At 49.8% G+C, this 18,352-nt stretch overlaps 1 protein-coding gene across 2 annotated transcripts in view; it reads right to left on the reverse strand.

Annotated features, from left to right (window-relative positions):
* TTLL1 (TTL family tubulin polyglutamylase complex subunit L1) overlaps window positions 1-4,509 on the reverse strand; it is a 41,101-nt gene extending 36,592 nt beyond the window's left edge. The window contains exon 1 of one of the 2 annotated variants that reach the window (XM_052640672.1): window positions 4,378-4,509. The gene's annotated coding sequence lies outside the window, so the exon portion shown is untranslated. The remainder of the gene's footprint in view (window positions 1-4,377) is intronic. The other variant, XM_052640674.1, reaches the window with a different exon arrangement.
* Between the last annotated feature and the right edge of the window lie 13,843 nt (window positions 4,510-18,352).

The following is an 18,352-nucleotide window of genomic DNA, read 5'->3' on the forward strand; positions in this document are numbered from 1 at the left end:
TTCACATGATTAATCTTAAAGGTTAATACTTATTTCTCCTATATGCTTAAAGGTTAATACTTAGTTCTCCTGTATGTTAGTTATATTCATTATAAGGGCAGGGAATATGGAGATTTAGCAGCAAACATCAGCCCAACAAATGAAAATCCTTTCACCAATGCTCCCCTTAAGATCTATTTAGTCTTAAGATAGTGATAGTTACATTTTTACATAGCAAGGACACAGTGATTTATAACAAAGCACAGTGATCTATTACAAAAGAGAAAATTCCTTAACTCAAAAGTCTAGTATTGCTAACCTTAAAACTATTATATTTCCTTTTCTATATTCCCAATACATTGATTAATATAGTCCCAGGTGCCTAAGGATATGGAGGCCTGGCGGCAATCATTGACTCAACAATGAGAAAAGCCCTATGCTAATTAAGACTCTCAAAATACTCCAAAACTCTCTGTGCTGTTTATGGTTAAGAGGTAGTAAACAATCATGTGCATAGTGGCAGGAGTATGGATAATCCTGTCACACAAGCTAGTCTGTCAGCAGAGAGGTTTGACCTAAGACATCCTTGTCACACCCAGGGCAGGGAATTAGCAGCAATTATTGGCACAACAAATGAAAAACCCTTCACTAATATAATTCCTAACCAACCCACTATACTAATAATTTCCAACTCCCCAAAAGAATTTGCCTTTAGTAAGTCTAAAACATCTCTTGCCTCTCAGATTGGGAGGCTGTAAACAATCACATGTGGCCGGACGAACCTATACAGGTGGGCTAGATAACCTTCAGAGGAGTCAGTAAGCTGAAACACTCTTGTCACGCCCAAGAATTTTTATTGCCTTGGAGCTGCACGTTTACTCCTTCTCCGAGAGAAACGGTTATGGGGGAGAGCCCCCCGTAAAGTCAGAGATGTGAGAGCATAAGACTCTGGTTTTGGGGTAGATGCTCGGGAACAGGGGGTTTCCTGAGGCTTGATCACGCCTTTGCGTATGCCAAGCCTCCTTCCTCATGACCTTTGCCATGTGCGGAGTTCCTCACGCTGGCCCCAGGCACCCCAGCACCCAGCCACGGCCAGTGAGGGGGCTCAGGAATCGTCTTAGAACAAAGGAGCCATCAGCCCAGTCCCGGCAGTACAGCAGCCAGTGAAGCGAAGTGAAGTCGCTCAGTCGTGTCCGACTCTTTGCGACCCCATGGACTGACTGTAGCCCACCAGGCTCCTCTGCCCATGGGAATCTCCAGGCAAGAATACTGGAGTGGGCTGCCATTTCCTCAAACCTGAGAAATCCTTTTCCTTAGAAAAGTAAATAAACACCTGATTGTCAGATTGTTTTCCTGAGATTTCCTCCTAAAATAGAAAAAAATTAAAAACCAAGCAGGATTAGTGGTATTGTGTAATGAACTTGACACCTCACCTCTCTACCGGTTCATAGGAACTGACGCCTCAGACTTTCAAGCCACGAGGTCAGCTACTTTCAAAACTGAGCACCATAAAAACCTCAGCAGGAAAAGCAGAGACTGTTGAGAGAGCCCTCATGCTGAACACAGCTCGAAGTCAGAGTGGGCTGTCACCAGCTGAGGTATGTCGGCCATCCCGAATCCAGAGAGCTGCTGGTTATTTAAGGGTCCCGCTCCTGGGGCAAGTGGGCAGGATGTGCTCAAGCTTGAGAACTGGTTTCCCCAGGGACACCCCTGGGCGTCCGGGCCACCAAGAGTCTAGCTTCTCATCTGTCTGGTTTCACTCGGCATTGACAGCCACTCTGTGTCAGACGGGTGACGAGAGACACAGAGCTGCCTGGGACCAGGTTCTCCCGGACAGTCCCAATCCAGAGGAGGCAAGAGATGCATTCAGGGACTTGCCCAGCAGTCCACTGGTTAAGACGCCACACTGCCAATGCAGGGGGCATGGTGTGATCCCTGGTCAGGAAACTAAGATCCCACATGCCATAAGGTACAGCCAAAGGAAAAAAAAAAAGAAATGTGTTCCAAGTGCTTTAAGAGCCCAACAAAATTCAACTGTAGTCCTGAGGAGAAAGTGACCATCAATCCAGGCCAGCGGCAAATCATGCCCAATCTACCCAAAAGATTCCACGTTCAGAGACTTCCCCAGTGTCCCCACAATCAGGGACACACACAGCAGGCCCGATGACGAGCTTCCTTGGTCCCACTGTCACCCCACTTTAGCCATCCTTCACCCAGCAGCAGGCCAATCTTTTTACACACACAAGCAAACCTTGTCACTCTGCTCACGAGCCTGCAAGCAGCCGCCCGCTGTGCTGAGATTAAAGCTCGCAGTCCACCTGCAGCCCCCCCATGCCTCTCAGGTCTTGTCCCCCAGCATCCTTCCACCCGCCTTCCCTCTCCAGGCTCCAGCCTTTTTCAGCCCTCTCGCCTACCAAGTGACGTCCACTCTTAAGCCTTTGCTCATCCCCCAAATTTGGCCCTTTCTCAAAGGCCAACCCCTCACAGCAGCCTTCCCAAGCCCATCTCAGTCCTCCCCATTTACCAAGTTGTCACTTCTCTATGGCGATCATGGTGTACATGACTGTTTAATCCGGTGCCGACTCAAAGCACGATCTGTGAGCCCGCAGCATCGGCATCATGACCTGGTGCTTATCAGAAACACAAATCCTCCACCCCAACCCACGCACACGCAGTAGGATAATGCATTCAGATCTCTGGGGGTGGGCCCCAGGAATCTGTGTTTTAAGTTCTCAGGGCATTCCTGAGTGCTCAAGTTTGAAAAGACCTGGTGTAGTTCACGTGTTTGGTCCCTTGGCGACCACCTGTCTTCAATACATATGTCACCATGGGAGCAGGAATGCTGCTCCATCTTATCTCTGCCGAACCCCCAGCACCCAGAACAGCGTCTGGTAACAGCAGGCTGTCAGTCAGTATTTGATGACTTAACAAAAGACATGAGGGACTTCCCTGGTGGGCCAGTGGCTAAGACTCTGTGCTCCCAATGCAGGGGGCCCACGTTCTATCCCTGGTCAGAGAACGAGATCACACATGCCACAACTAAAGATCCCGAATGCCATCATGAAGACTGAAGATCCCACATGCTGCAAAAAGACCCTGCGAGGCCAAAAAAAAAAAAAAAAAGGCACGAATTCCTGCCACATGCAAACAAGTGCCAAGCAGTGAAGCAGGCGCAGCCTAGCCCTACGGCGGCCATCAGTCTCGCAGGGGGGACACCCAGGACACGGTCATCCGTAAACACTTCTACAGATTTATCCGGGTGAGAAGTAGGAGGCCGGGAGGGAGTCCAGCTGATTTCCGCTGAACAGTGGAACGTCTTGGGGAATCTCTGTGCCCAGGAAGACAGAACTCTGCCAAGAGGCCTCTACCTCTTGGAGTTACGACTGACTATTCCCGGACAAAAGCCAGAACAACCTCTCAGGAGAAAAAGCAGATTGCGGGCAGAACCCACATTCGCGGGAGTCATTTCACTCTTCCAGCTATAGGACCATGGACGCACTCTCTGCCCTGCCCTCATCCCACTCTCCCAGTCAGTCTGATCACTATGAGTTTCAATAAAGTCCCAGCTCCGCCAGGATCCCAGGACATGTGCATCCCTTTTTAGCTTGTCTTTTTTTGAAAAAAAAAAAAAAAAGAGCCACCTAGAAATAAAACCATAATAGAAACGCCGACTTCACATGGGCGCGGTGCATCCGGTTACAGTTGCGTCGCCCGGTCAGTCTCCTCATTCCCACTGCTCGCACGTGTTGACCGGCGCATGTAACTCCCTGAGAGCAGGGCAGGGCCAATCTTTTTAGTACCGGCACAACCCAGCCCCCAATTACGGTTCTGAACATTCCCTTTAAGAAAAGTCGCTCTGCAAACCCCAAACGGCTTACAACAATAAGATATTTTTAGTTCCAGAATGAATCCCCCTATGCATCGGCTACTGGAAGGGGGTATGTCTACCTCACCCCCTCTAATGATGGGAAAACAGAGAGGGAAAAGAGGGGAAACGCCGACGTTCAGATCCCCAGAGACAGGCGAGCGGAGCGGGGGGACACTCATCTCCTGTCTCCCGTCCAGAGCGCTGGCCACAGGTACACGGTGCCCTGCAAGACGCCTACAGAAACAATACAGATTGCAAATGAATGAAAAAGCCGAGGCACAATTAAATTCTGGAATAACTGATAAGAGGAATGCAATTACAAGGATCGAGAGGCACAAGTCATAGGAACTCGGAGGAAGAAAAGGAGCACAGTGGTCAGCGCGGGATTCCCCCCAGGGACAGCGAGTCGGGCCGGCAGCAGCTAAACCGCGGAGACCGGCGCCCACAAGCGCTCGCGCATGCGCACTCGCCCACCCAGCACGGCCACACCCTCGGTCCCGGAGGCGGCGGCGCCGGTGGCGGAGCCTCACCTGTGGGCGCAGAGCGCTGAGAAGCGCCCGGGAGCCCGGAGCACGGCGGCCCCGCGCCACGGCCCGGCCCCGCCTCCAGCCCCACTCAGCAATCGCCGGAGGACACGGCCCGCTTACCCGGCGCGGACCGGCCCTCCACCCGTGGCGCGCTACTTCCGGGGCGGCGCCCTGGCAACCGGAGACGCGGCGTTGCCGGCGCCGCGACTGCTTCCGGGGTTAGACTGTCCCCTCTTCTGCAGCTGCGCCTCCAACCTGCACAGCCCGCTACGCTCGGGGGTTGACGTAAAACTCAACATCCAGAAAACTCAGATCGTGGCATCCGGTCCCATCACTTCATGGCAAATAGATGGGGAAACAATGGAAACAGTGACAGACTTTATTTGGGGTGGGGCTCCAAAACCACTGCAGATGGTGACTGCAGCCATGAAATTAAAAGATGCTTGCTTCTTGGAAGAAAAGCTAAGACCAACCTAGACAGCATTTTAAAAAGCAGAGACATTACTTTGCCGACAAAGGTCCGTCTAGTCAAGGCTATGGTTTTTCTGGTAGTCATGTATGGATGTGAGAGTTGGACTGTAAAGAAAGCTGAGTGCCGAAGAATGGATGCTTTTGAACTGTGGTATTGGAGAAGACTCTTGAGAGTTCCTTGGACTGCAAGGAGATCAACCCAGTCAATCCTAAAGGAAATCAGTCCTGAATATTCATTGGAAGGACTGATGCTGAAGCTGAAACTCCAATACTTTGGTCACCTGATGCGAAGAACTGACTCCTTAGAAAAGACCCTGATGCTGGGAAAGACTGAAGGCGGGAGGAGAAGGGGACGACAGAGAATGAGACGGTTGGATGGCATCACCGACTCAATGAACATGAGTTTGAGTGAACTCTGGAAATTGGCTATGGATAGGGAGGCCTGGTGTGCTTCAGTCCATGGGGTTGCAAAGAATCGGACACGACTGAGCGACTGAACTGACTGAGAGATGTCCTGCGAGGAACCACCCAGACCACCATCCCCAGGGGTCTCGCAACCTTCAGGGGCCCAGAAATGAGACTGCAAGGGATCAGGGCCTGGGATCCAGCCTGATAGTGGCAAGTAGAGCAGTATGATGCCTGGGGCCCTGGGCTCTAGTCCCTCTCTTCATCTCCTCTGTTGCTCAGCTTCAGTATCTGTAAAACTAGGACTGTTCATAGCACCAACTACGTAGGGTTTGTCATAGGGATAACATACAAGTTGCGATCAGCAAGTAATAGTAAGTGGCCTACTCAAAGGTCACCTCATTTATGAAGTGTTCCCTGAGCGTGGGACAGGTATAATTCCTCAAACTAGATTTTTAAAATTCCTGTTCTGTTCAGTTCAGTTCAGTTGGTCAGTCATGTCCAACTCTTTGTGACCCCATGGACTGCAGCACGCCAGGCTTCCCTGACCATCACCAACTCCTGGAGCTTGCTCAAACTCATGTTCATCCAGTCAGTGATGCCATCCAACCATCTCATCCTCTGTCGCGTCCCCTTCTCCTCCCGCCTTCAGTCTTTCCCAGCATCAGGGTCTTTTCTAAGGAGTCAGTTCTTTGCATCAGGTGGCCAAGGGATTAGAGTTTCAGCTTCAGCATCAGTCCTTCCAATGAATAATCAGGACTGAATATACTCCATCCTTTAGGATCGACTGGGTTGATCTCCTTGCAGTCCAAGGGACTCTCAAGGGTCTTTTCCAATACCACAGTTCAAAGGTATCAATTCTTCAGCTCTCGGTTTTCTTTATGGTTCAACTCTTACATCCAAACATGATTACTGGAAAAACCATAGCTTTGACTAGATGGACCTTTGTTGGCAAAGTAATGTCTCTGCTTTTTAATATGCTGTCTAGGTTGGTCATAGCTTTTCTTCCAAGAAGCAAGAATCTTTTAATTTCATGGCTGCAGTCACCATCTGCAGTGATGTTGGAGCCTAAAACAATAAAGTCTGTCACTGTTTCCATTGTTTCTCCATCTATTTGCCATGAAGTGATGGGACAAGATACCATGATCTTAGTTTTTTGAATGTTGAATTTTAAGCCAGCTTTTTCACTCTCCTCTTTCACTCTCATCAAGAGGCTCTTTAGTTGCTCTTCACTTTCTGCCATAGGGTGGTGTCATCTGCATACCTGAGGTTATTGCTATTTCTCCCGGAAATCTTGATTCCAGCTTGTGCTTCATCCAGCCTGGCATTTGCATGATATACTCTGCATATAAGTTAAATAAGCAAGGGAACAATATAAACCTTGACATACTCCTTTCCCAATTGGGAAACAGTCTGTTGTTCCACGTCCAGTTTTAACTGTTGCTTCTTGATCTGCATACAGATCTCTCAGGAAGCAGGTAAGGTGGTCTGGTATTCCGATCTGTGGCATTCCCATTCTTGAAGAATTTTCCACAGTTTGTTGTGATCCACACAAAGGGTTTGGTGTAGTCAATAAAGCAGAAGTAGATGTTTTTCTGGAACTCTCTTGCTATTTTGATGATCCAGCAGATATTGGCAATTTGATCTCTGGTTCCTCTGCCTTTTCTAAATCCAGCTTGAACATCTGGAAGTTCATGGTTCACATACTGTTGAAGCCTGGCTTGGAGAATTTTGAGCATTACTTTGCTAGCATTTGAGATGAGTGCAATTATCCGGTAGTTTGAACATTCTTTGGCATTGCCTTTCTGGGATTGGAATGACAACTGACTTTTTCCAGTCTTGTGGCCACTGCTGAGTTTTCCAAATTTGCTGGCACATTGAGTGCAACACTTTCACAGCATCATCTTTTAGGATTTGAAATAGTTCAACTGGAATTCCATCACCTCCACTAGCTTTGTTCGTAGTGATGCTTTCTAAGGCCCACTTGACTTCACATTCCAGGATGTCTGGCTCTAGGTGAGTGACCACACCATCGTGGTTATCTGGGTCATGAAGATCTTTTTTTGTGTAGTTCTTCTGTGTATTCTTGCCACCTCTTCTTAATATCTTCTGCTTCTGTTAGGTCCAAACCATTTCTGTCCTTCATTGTGCCCAACTTTGCATGAAAAGTTTTGAAACTCCATCTGTTAGGAAAAGGCAACCGGGCTAGTGAGAAATTTAAAACTGAAGCCAGGTCTAGATTGAACCCTCACTCCAGAATGCACTAGCTCTGTGGCTTGTGGTAGGTCATGTCACTTGTCTGAGCCTCAGTTTCTTATTCATAAATGGAGACAATAGCACCTACATTGAAGGGTTGTTGGGAAGATTAGTTTTAAAAGAATTTTTAAAGGTGCTTCTGTATAGCACACACTAGTTGCTCAAATATTTGTTGAATTCATACACAATAAAACAGCACGTACCCCAGACATTTGTCAGCCATGAAAATATCCTTGAAGGCAGCGTGAAAAGAGGAGCAACAATTTACAAACCTGCTCTGTCACGTTCTAGGTGTCTGGGCATAGGGCAGTTGCAGTCTCTCTCTCTTTTTTACCTTTCTTTTAGCATTTGTTCCTGAAAGAGTAACTCATTATTTATGACACGCAAAATGCATTAGTGCTTGTCACTCTTCTGAATTTGTTAATCACCAACATCATTATTACAGGGCACAAATCTGCAGCTGCCGTGTATATCATTCTGCAGCAGTTCACTGCTTATAACACTTTTTTATAATTAGTGCACATGTAGGTCTAGACATCAGAAAACAAACCTTTAATTGGAAAAAGGAAACAATGCCAAGGAAACAGAGTCTAAGCGCATACTGCTTGTCACATGACAGGCCAATAAGCCCAATACATCGAGAGACAGGTTTTGGGAGCAAGGAATAATGACTTTATTGAAAAAGCCGACTAACCAAGAAGATGGTAGGCACGTGTCCTAAAGAACCATCTTGCCTGAGTTAGAATTCAGACTCCTTCTATACTAAAAGGGGAAGGGAGTAAAGTCAAACACTTCTTGGCTTCTGTCAGCCTCCAGAGGGGATTTGTTAATTTCTCCCTCCTGCCACCGTTCACAGGTGAACCTGGTCAGGAGGTTTCCTATGAGCTAAACAAAGGTATTTTAGCTTAATACTCTTTACTGGGAGAGCAGGATCCCCAGAGATGGGCCATTATGTATAACTTAAGTTTATAGGCAGCATTCCTTCAGTGATTAACTTGTAATAGAATACAAAAATGTTCTTCCCTATTATATTAACACAGTTAATACACAAGATCAAGAGTCAGCAAACAATCGGTCAAATCCAGCCCACTACCTGCTCCAGAAAGCTAAGAATGCTGTTTCCTTGTGACCACTTGCAACTGATTTGATGATAGTGAACACACTAACTTTGTACCCCAAATAAGTGAAATTATCTCCCCTCCTACCCCCAAAGAAATCCGTTGGTCTCATTTGTAGATCTCAGTTGTTATTCTATTTTGATTTAATCAATTAAAAATTGTGAATTTTTAAAAAAGTAATGAAAAGCTAATGAGACTATAAAACTTACATTAAGCAAGGGAAATAAATAAAAGTTTTAAGTTGTGAAAATGTGTGGAACTTTTAAGTGGCAGAGTCTGGATTTGAACCTACGAAGGCTGATGGTTCACACTACTGCCTCCTGAAAGCAAAAAAGCAAAGAGCCACCTCCCGGAGAGATGGGTGCACTTTCAAGGTGATGCTGTGAGCTTTGCAGGCTTCCGGAGGCCTCCGCACCGCCTTGCCCAGGCCCGGGAGTGCTTTGGGTCCATCATCATTTATGTTTGGCGCCATCTAGTGGAGCCAGAGTTAATATGCACCCTGCTGCTGCCCCTGCTCCGCCTCGGTTCCTGCCTCGGTTCCCGCCTCAGCCCTTAACCCCGGGAGGTAATGAGAACCAGAAGTTCACAGATGATGTGCTTACTGCTGGCTCGTAGCAGGTGTTCAATAAACACTGTTTCCCAGATGAGACGTCCCTGCAGTGACTGGTTTCTGAGGCTGGTTCCTCGGGGTCATATTCCACCAAGGGAGTCTTGAAATACCAGCAAGGAATGGGATCAGCTCCAATACTTTGGCCACCTGATGTGAAGAGCCAACTCATTGGAAGAGACCTTGATTCTGGGAGAGATTGAGGGCAGGGGGAGAAGGGGGAGACAGAGGATGAGCTGGTTAGATAGCATCAGTGACTCGATGGACATGAATTTGAGCACACTCCAGGAGATAGTAAAGGTCAGAGGAACCTGGCGTGCTGCAGTCCACAGAGTCACAAAGAGTCAGACACGACTCAGCGACTGAACAACACCGTGGGGTCAAGACCCCATCTCGGGGTGATCTGGCCCAGCCCCTTCCCAGCCTCTACTGTCTATGGCTCTCTGCTTCCTTGGCAGGTGGGCCTGCTGCCCACCCCCGCCCCCAGGCAGGGGTGCTGTCTTCATGCGGCCCCCACACCCTTCTCCACCCTGAACACGGCATGTCCTTCACCCAGCTCATCCCAACAAGGTTGATGACAAAGTCTTTCCCGGTGTCTTTTTTGCTAAGAACCACCAGCTTCTCATTGACTGAGGGCCAGAACTCTCAGTTATGCCATTTTGAGGTTCAATGCAAAATGAAAATGTGGCAACTCTTGTTCAAAAATTATTAGGAATTTCAGAACAACTACAGCAGCATTAACCACGTGAGGGGCCAATCTGAGCATGGGGGCCCTGGGCGGCTGCCCAGGTGGCCGGCCCATGAAGCCCGCCCTCCTGTGTACAGGACAGCACCCTAAGATCTTAGCCAGAACTCCCTTCATTACACTCTCTCAAGGACCCTACCTGGTGAGTGGTTTTATCTCACACTTATTTTTTTAACGTGGTAAAATATTAATACATGCAACATAAAATTTACTATCAGTCAGTTCAGTCAGTCGTGTCCCACTCTGTGTGACCCCATGGACTGCAGCACACCAGGCTTCCCTGTCCTTCCCTGTCCATCATCAACTCCCGGAGCTTGCTCACACTCATGTCCATCGAGTCGATGATGCCATCCAACCATCCTCTGTCGTCCCCTTCTCTTCTTGCCTTCAATCTTGCCCAGCATCACAGTCTTTTCCAGTGAGTCAGTTCTTTGCATCAGGTGGCCAAAGTATTGGAGCTTCAGCGTCAGCATCAGTCCTTCCAATGAATAGTCAGGACTGATTTCCTATATTAACCCTTTTAAAGTGTTCAGTTCAGTGTTGTGATCCAGTATGTCCATGGGTAACCAATCTCTAGAACTTAGTTATCTTGCAAAACGGAAACTTTTCCCACTGAACACTAATTCCCATTCTCCTCCCCCAGCCCTAGCGACCACCATCCTGCTTTCTGTCTCCACGAATCTTACTCCTGCAGGTGTTTCACCCAAGTGAAAACATTTAGAATGCGTCTTTTGGTGACTGGCTTGTTTCATTTAGCATAATATCCTCACGCTTCATCCCTGTTGTAGCCTGTGTGGGAATGTTTATTTTTCTTTTTAAGGTTGAGTAACATTCCTCTGTATGTATTTACCATGCTGCTTGTTCATTCATCAGTCAGTGGGCATGGATTTGAGTTGTGAATGACCTTTTGACCATTGTGAATAAGTCTGAACATGAGTGTTCAAATATCTGTTCAAGGGTCTGCTTTCATTCTTTTGGATATATTCTCAAATATGAGCTTGCTGGATCCTTTGACAATTCTGTGTGCATTTTTTTTTTTTTTTGAGGGACAGTCATACTGTTTTCTACAGTGGCTACAACTTTTTTTAAGTTTTGAGGCACGTTATTAAAAAAAGCTGGTGCGTGAGTGTGGGCTTAGTCGTTCAGTCATGTCCAACTCTTTGCGACCCCATGGACTGCAGCCTGCCAGGCTCCTCTGTCCATGGGGATTCTCTAGGCAAGGGTACTGGAGTGGGTTGCCATACCCTCCTCCAGGGGATCTTCCTGACCCAGGGATCGAACCCGGGTGTCCAGCATTGCAGGTGGATTCTTTACCATCTGAGCCACCAGGGAAGCCGGTACATAAATGAATAAGCACTTCAACTTCACCATACAGGAACTCCCTGGCAGTCCAGTGGTTAGGACGCCATACTCTCACTGTGGAGGGCCTGATTTCAGTCTCTGGGGAACAAAGACATTACAAACTGTGCAGCTTGGCAAAAAAAAAAAAAAAAACCCATCATCCATTTACTTCATGTTTTAACTTGACCCTCTAGTAAATCTTTAGCATCATTGATTTTCGACTGCTATGTGAGGAGATGCTCCCTGTACTTGTGATTTAGAAGCATAATCCACTGATAAACATTGCTCACCTTTCCTTATCGGCAGTAAGACTCAGGCCCGGTTCCAGTGCTGCCTCGCGTTTTGTCCTTTGGGGTTCAAGCCCACCTCTGTCATAGCCGCCACGGAAGGCACATTTGGACTTTGAAACACTGGTTTTGCTTGAGGTTCCATATGCTTCCTGACCTGAGTGGAGGCAGAAAACAGCCTGCGAGTCCTGCAGCAGGAGTGATCAGTCCAGCAGCTCCCCCTCTACTGGCCGTGGGTCCTGCCCGGCTCCCCTGCCTGCCTGCACCCTGAGCCTGGTGGCCCAGAGGCCGCAGCCACCGATTCCACACCTTGACCACCCTGGCTACAGCATTTATTTTTTTTCTTAGTTGCAGCACGTGGGGGTCTAGTTCCCTGACCAGGGCTCAAACCTGGACCCCCTGCATTGGGAACTCAGAATCTTAGTCATTGGACCACCAAGGAAGTCCCATTTTACACTCCCTCCAACAAGGCACAAGGGTCCCAATCTCTTCACATCCTCATCAACACTTATTTCCTGTTGTTAGGTTTATGTATTTATCTCAGTAGCAAGGATGATATGATATGATTTCCCTACTCTTTAAATACGGTACCTGAAAAAAAAAAAAAAAGGAACCTGAAGCTTGGAGGCAGGAAATAGCTTGCCCAATGCCATGAAGCCCATTCGTATCATCAGTCCAGCTGAGACGGTCACTGATTGCCCTGACTGACTCATGCTGCTGCGGAGGAGGCCAGCCTGCCGTTGTCAAAGTGCCAGCCAGAACCACTCGAGGGTTCTGGTGGAGCCCCAGCCCAGTTCCCTGAGGCCATGACGAACCTCCAGGGGTGCCCAGTGTTGCTCGACAACCAGCACAAGCCACCGCCCTGCTTAGACTCAGGCCAGCCGGCACACCTGGCCCTGCAGGCACACGGCCCTCAGCCCCACAGCCTCCTCACCTGCCCCCCACTAATGCTGTCCCGCCCCCCCTCAAAGCCTCCTACAGCCTCAGTGCCACGCTCAGGCCCTGGTGTAGCCAGGCCCCCAGCACCCTCACTCGGAGCCCCTGCTGTGTGGAGGCCAGAAGGCCAGAACCAAGATCCAGACTGAGCATCCTCTAAGACAGGGGTCCCCAACCTCCAGGGTTTTATGCCTGATGATCTGAGATGATGCTGATGTAATAATAATAAAAACAAAGTCTGCAATGAATACCATGTGCTTGAATCATCCCGAAGCCACCCCTCTACCCTGGTCCATGGAAAAATTATCTTTCATAAAACTGGTTCCTGGTGCCCACAAGGTTGGGGACCACTGCTCTAAGGACTGAGGAGGGGGCTGGGCTCAGGTACTGGCCCTGGCTCTGTCACACCCATTTTTGACCCACAGTGGGAGTTGGGGGTGAGAGCTGTCTGGTCTGGAGCCAAAGGAGCAGAGTTCCTGTGAGCTCAGTGAGAGGGGATGTCCCTGGCGGTCGGGTGGTTAGGACTCTCTGCTTTCACTGCTAAGGGCCTGGGCTCAATCCCTGGTTGGGGAGCTAGGATCCCATAAGCTGCACAGCATGGCCAGAAAAAGAAAGAAATGGGTGAGAACAGAAATGGGGAGGGAATGAAGACCTGGACCCCCTTGGGAAAACCCCTCAGGAATAGCTTATTTCTTGACACCATGGTTGCCCAAGAGTGGGTTGTGAGCTCTGTTTAGAGGGCAGGACCAGCATTAGAAAGCACACAATTCATTTGAAACGTAACTTACTGGGTCCTCACCGCATGAGTGGGCTTCCCAGGTAGCGCTAGTGGTAAAGAGTCCACCTGCCAGTGCAGGAGACACAAGAGATGTGGGTTCGATCCCTGGGTCGGGCAGATCCCCTGGAGGAGGGCATGGCAGCCCACTCCAGTATCCTTGCCTGGAGAGTCCCCATGGACAGAGGAGCCTGGTGGGCCACAGTCCATGGGGTCACAAAGAGTTGGACATGACGGAGTGACTAAGCAGTGGCTGATGAATTAAACGACGCCCCCACCCCTGGCCCAGGTCACACCGTGGTCTCTGTGTCACATCTCCATGGCTGCAAAGGCTGACACCATTTCCCTGTTCAGCACAGCTGGAGAGTGAGGCTCGTGGGGGCAAGGAGGCTGGCCCAGGCCTCACAGTTCTTCTTAAAAAAAAAAACAAACTTAAAAAAAAGTTTATTTATCAGGCTGTGTCGGGTCTTAGTTGTGGCATGCGGGCTTAGTTGCTCTGCAGCATGTGGGATCAGAGATGCCCGACCAGAGATGGAACCAACAAGCCCTGCATTGCAAGGCAGACTCTAACCACTGGGCCACCAGGGAAGCCTCAGGTCTCACGGTTCTCCTGGGGCCCATGTAGACCTGGCCCAGGCCCCGCAGAAGATTAACAGGGGCGGATGTTTGGTCCTGACAGTGCTGCATGGGGCTTCGCTTCTTCCCCCAGAATCAATAGCCCCACCTCACAGACGCCGGGTATCAGAGGACTCAGACCTCTACAGGGTCGGCTGAATAGTTTTTCCCAAACCCAACCACCCGTCTAGATGCTAAGGCCCCCAAGGGCAGGGGCTCTGGATGCCCTGCATTGTCTCCAGAGTCAGGCTGCTCAGGGGAGACGCCAAGGGCAGGCTGGGAGTGAACAGGTGAGGGACTCTGAAGCTGGGAGTCAGTCCCACCCGAGTTCCAGCTGGGGCTTTGGCCTGGCGGCTTCCTCGTCTGTGAGTTGGGCTCCTAGAGCGTGCTTCCCCAGATTAGAGAGAAGAGAATTCCATGCTGCACGGGCTCCTAGGGCTGTGGGCACCAGCTCAATGTAGGCGGCTATGCAGGTTTCCAGACCCTGATGCTGGGCAAGATTGCGGGCAGGAGGAGAAAGGGGCAACAGAGGATGAGATGGTTGGATGGCATCGTGGACTCAGTGAACATGAGTTTGAGCAAACTCCGCGGGATGGTGAAGGACAGGAAAGCCTGGCGTGCTGCAGTTCATGGGGTCGCAGAGTTGGACACGACTGAACCACTGAACAACACCACCACCAGGTTTCAGGCCAGGGCCTCCTCTCCAGAATTCTGCTTCTCTGGAAGCATGGTCCACTCAGGGGGGCTCAGCCCAGTCCCTCACCTGCTGGGTGAACAGCTCCCTTCCTTCCAAGGCAAACGTCCAGTCTTGAGCTTCCAGCCCCCACACCTTTCCTCACGCTACCCTCCGGCCCAGAATGTACCCCCGTGAACGATCGGGGTCAGAGAACGTGCGTTTGGCATGTTTTGAGGCACCGAGCTGCCCTCCCGAGAGGCTGCATCCATGTGTGTTCTCGGTACAGCTGCCCAAGAAGACAGGGTTTCCGCAGCTCTGCCCGCGCGGGGTGTTATCAACGGCTCACACGTTGGGCGGTATCAGTATTGTTTTATGTGCGTTCCTTTCGTTATTCATGGGGATATACGCTTCTTCAGAAAACAGGACTAGACCGCAGAACTTCGTTGTGTGTGTGTTTTTTTTTTGCTGCTCCGTGAAGTTTCAGTTCAGTTCAGTTCAGTCACTCAATCGTGTCCGATTCTTTGCGACCCCATGGACTGCAGCATGCCAGGCTTCCCTGTCCATCACCAATTCCCAGAGCTTGTTCAAACTCATCTCCATTGAGTGGGTGAAGACATCCAATCATCTCATCCTCTGTCGTCCCCTTCTCCTCCCACCTTCAGTCTTTCCCAGCATCAGAGTCCTTTCCAGTGAGCTTGGGGGAATCTTAGTTCCCAGACCAGGGCTTGAACCCACAGCCTCAGCAGTGAAACCACCAACTCCTAACCACTGGGCTGCCAGGGAATTTCCCCCCGCAGAACTTAAAATAAAATGAAATTATTTCCTGGGAGTTCCTCGGCAATCTGGTGGTTAGGACTCCGCACTCTCACTGCCAAGGGCCCAGGTTTGATCCCTAGTTGGGGAGGCCATAAATAAATAAACAATTCCTATGAGAGAAAACAGCCCTGAACACTGTGGTTTCCCAGCCCCTCATCATTCTTCCAGGCAGGGGAAGGGGAGCTGAGATTGCCATGATCAGCAGTTGTGAGACGAGGAAACCCCAGGACCTGGAATGAGAAGCCGGGTCCTGATTCGCAGGCACCTCATCACCTGCGGGCCCTCAGTCTCCTCCTCTGTAAAATGGGAGCTGCAGTTCTCATCCTATAGGGTTGTTATTGATGATGAAACGGGATGGAAGGCCTTCCCTCGTGGTCCAGGGGTTCAGAATTCTCCTGCCTGTGCAGGGGACGCAGACTCGACCCTCAATCTGGGAAGTTTCCACATGCCCCAGGGCATGTGGACTAAGCCTGTGTGTCACAACTACCACACCCACACACTCTGCGGCTGTGCTGCACAACGAGAGAGGCCACTGCAACGAGAAGCCCACCCATCGCAAGGAAGAGTAGCCCCCCGCTCGCCCCAACTAGAGAAAGCCCACGTGCCATGACGAAGACCCAGCGCAGCCAGAAATAAATAGAGTAGTGTGTGCATGTAAAAATAAACAAATCAATAAAATCAAACTGAAAACCAGGATGGCAAAGGGGAAATTCACTCATCTGTGAAACAGACGTCTACCGAGGGCTCATCACGCGGGGTGCGGAGGGGTGAACATGTACACGGCCTCCCCTCCGGGGGTTTACAGACGGGGCCTTCCTGGAGCAGAGGCGTGGACAGCAGCGGCTGCTGACACCATGGCCTGTCATTCCTGCTGAGTGTGGGCCGAGGGAGCTGCTAGGACCTCTGTTATTGTTTTGAAAAAATCTGCTATCGTGCTGATAAACTCGGCTGTCAGGAGGGATGTTATTTCTGGGTGAAGGGAGGTTCTGCGGGACTGGGGCTCCTTCCTGCCGGCACCCACATGGGTCTCGTCCCTCCCACCAGACCCGACTTGAGAGATAACCTGGGGCCTTGAGCCTGCTCCTGGCAGGGGACACTGGTGGCCATCGCTGCAGGATGTCCACAGTCGGCTGCCCAGGGCCTCCACAGTGTTTCAGGAGCAGATATCACCCCCTCCCTGACCCCGGATTCCTGGAATTGTCTGACAGAGTGGAGGCCTGGTCTCCATCCCCCTGACAGGTTGCAGGAGATTAGGTTATTTTGGTCACACCGGCCATTTCGGTTCTTGGCCGGAGCGCGTGCCTATTAAATTGTCCTGGCTCTGAGTGGAGTGGCCTGGCTGGTTAAGCCTCGTAATCTGCTCTGAAACGTGCTGGCTCTGTTTTCAACTGTGATAGTCCCCTTGTCACCAGCACCGCTGGCTTCTCCTCAGGTTCCACCATGGGCTCAGCTTGCCAAGTACCCCTGGCAGCCAGGAATCTGGATCTTGAGTAAATCCTCACTCTTGGCTGTTTCAGGTCTGATTCACTGTGCTTTGTTTTATTGCATTTTAATTTGTATCAAGCTTTATTTTACAAACCCCAGAGTGCACAAATCTGAAGCATTCAGCTAGTGCAAGGAGACGAAGGTTTGATCCCTGGGTCCGGAAGATCCCCTGGAGGAGGGCCTGGCAACCCACTCCAGGATTCTTGCCTGGAGAACCCCATGGACAGAGGAGCCTGATCGGCTACAGTCCTTGGGTCTCAAAGAGTCGGACACAATCGGAGTGACTGAGCACGCACACACATACCCCTCCAACCACTGTGTGGGACAGAAATCTCCCTCGTGCCCCTTTCCAGCCAACACCCACCCCACCTCAAGAGGTGGCTGTTGGCCCCTCCATCACACAGACCCACTTCGCCTGCTCTCCACCTTCATACAAACAGAATCAGAGTGTGTTCTCTCTTGTGTCTTCTTCCACCTTCCTTCACTCAGCATAATGTCTATTGAAAAGTTACTGTTGAGGGGGCTTCCCTGGTGGCTCAGCGGTGAAGCTCAGTGAATCAGCCTGCTATTGCAGGAGACATGGGCTCGATCCCTGATCCAGGAAGATCCCACACGCCATGGAGCAACTAAGTCCCGAGCGCCACGACTACTGAACCCTCGCTCTGGAGCTTGAGAACCCTGGAGCTCATGCACTGCAATAAGAAAAACCACCGCAATGAAAGCCTGCTCCTCGCGCCTAGAGAAAAGCACACACGGCAATGAAGACCCAGCGCAGCCAAAAATAAAATGAATTAGTAAATATATATATTTAAAAAAAATTAGTGTTTGGGGAATTCAGCATGATATAGGTGGTGGAGAAACCCAAACACTGTTACTGGAGACAGGGTTTAAGAACTGAAGATGCTGAAAGCTGCATGGTACAGTCAAAATTTTTTATTTAAAAAAGTTACTGTTTCATGACTAGAAGCATAATACACATGAATAGCAAAAGTTACAAATACTGTACAAGAGAAAGAAAAGACCACTGAGTGATCCCCACACCTGTTACCCGATCTTAACCTTCCGGTATGTTCCTTACACAACTTTCAGTCGCTCAGTGTCTGGCTCTTTGCGACTCCATGGATACAGTCCGTGGAATTCTCCAGGCCAGAATACTGGTGTGGGTGGCCTTTCCCCTCTCCAGGGGATCTTCCCAATTCAGGGATCAAACCCAGGTCTCCCACATTGCAGGCAGATTCTTTACCAACTGAGCCACACAACTTTCAAGGCAAATGAAAAATAGTCTTCTATGTGAATCGACTCACATCATATTAAGACTTATTCTACAGCCTTTGAATCTCAGTTGAGACGGCGCAAGTATAGATGTCTTTCTGAGTTAGTGATGGTGGGTCGACCTCAGACTTTCACGTTATGTTCCTTAGAAAACGGTCCCCAAAGATGGAGGA

The sequence above is a fragment of the Budorcas taxicolor genome, chromosome 5 (assembly GCF_023091745.1).
Source record: "Budorcas taxicolor isolate Tak-1 chromosome 5, Takin1.1, whole genome shotgun sequence".
NCBI classification, from domain to species: Eukaryota; Metazoa; Chordata; class Mammalia; order Artiodactyla; family Bovidae; genus Budorcas; species Budorcas taxicolor.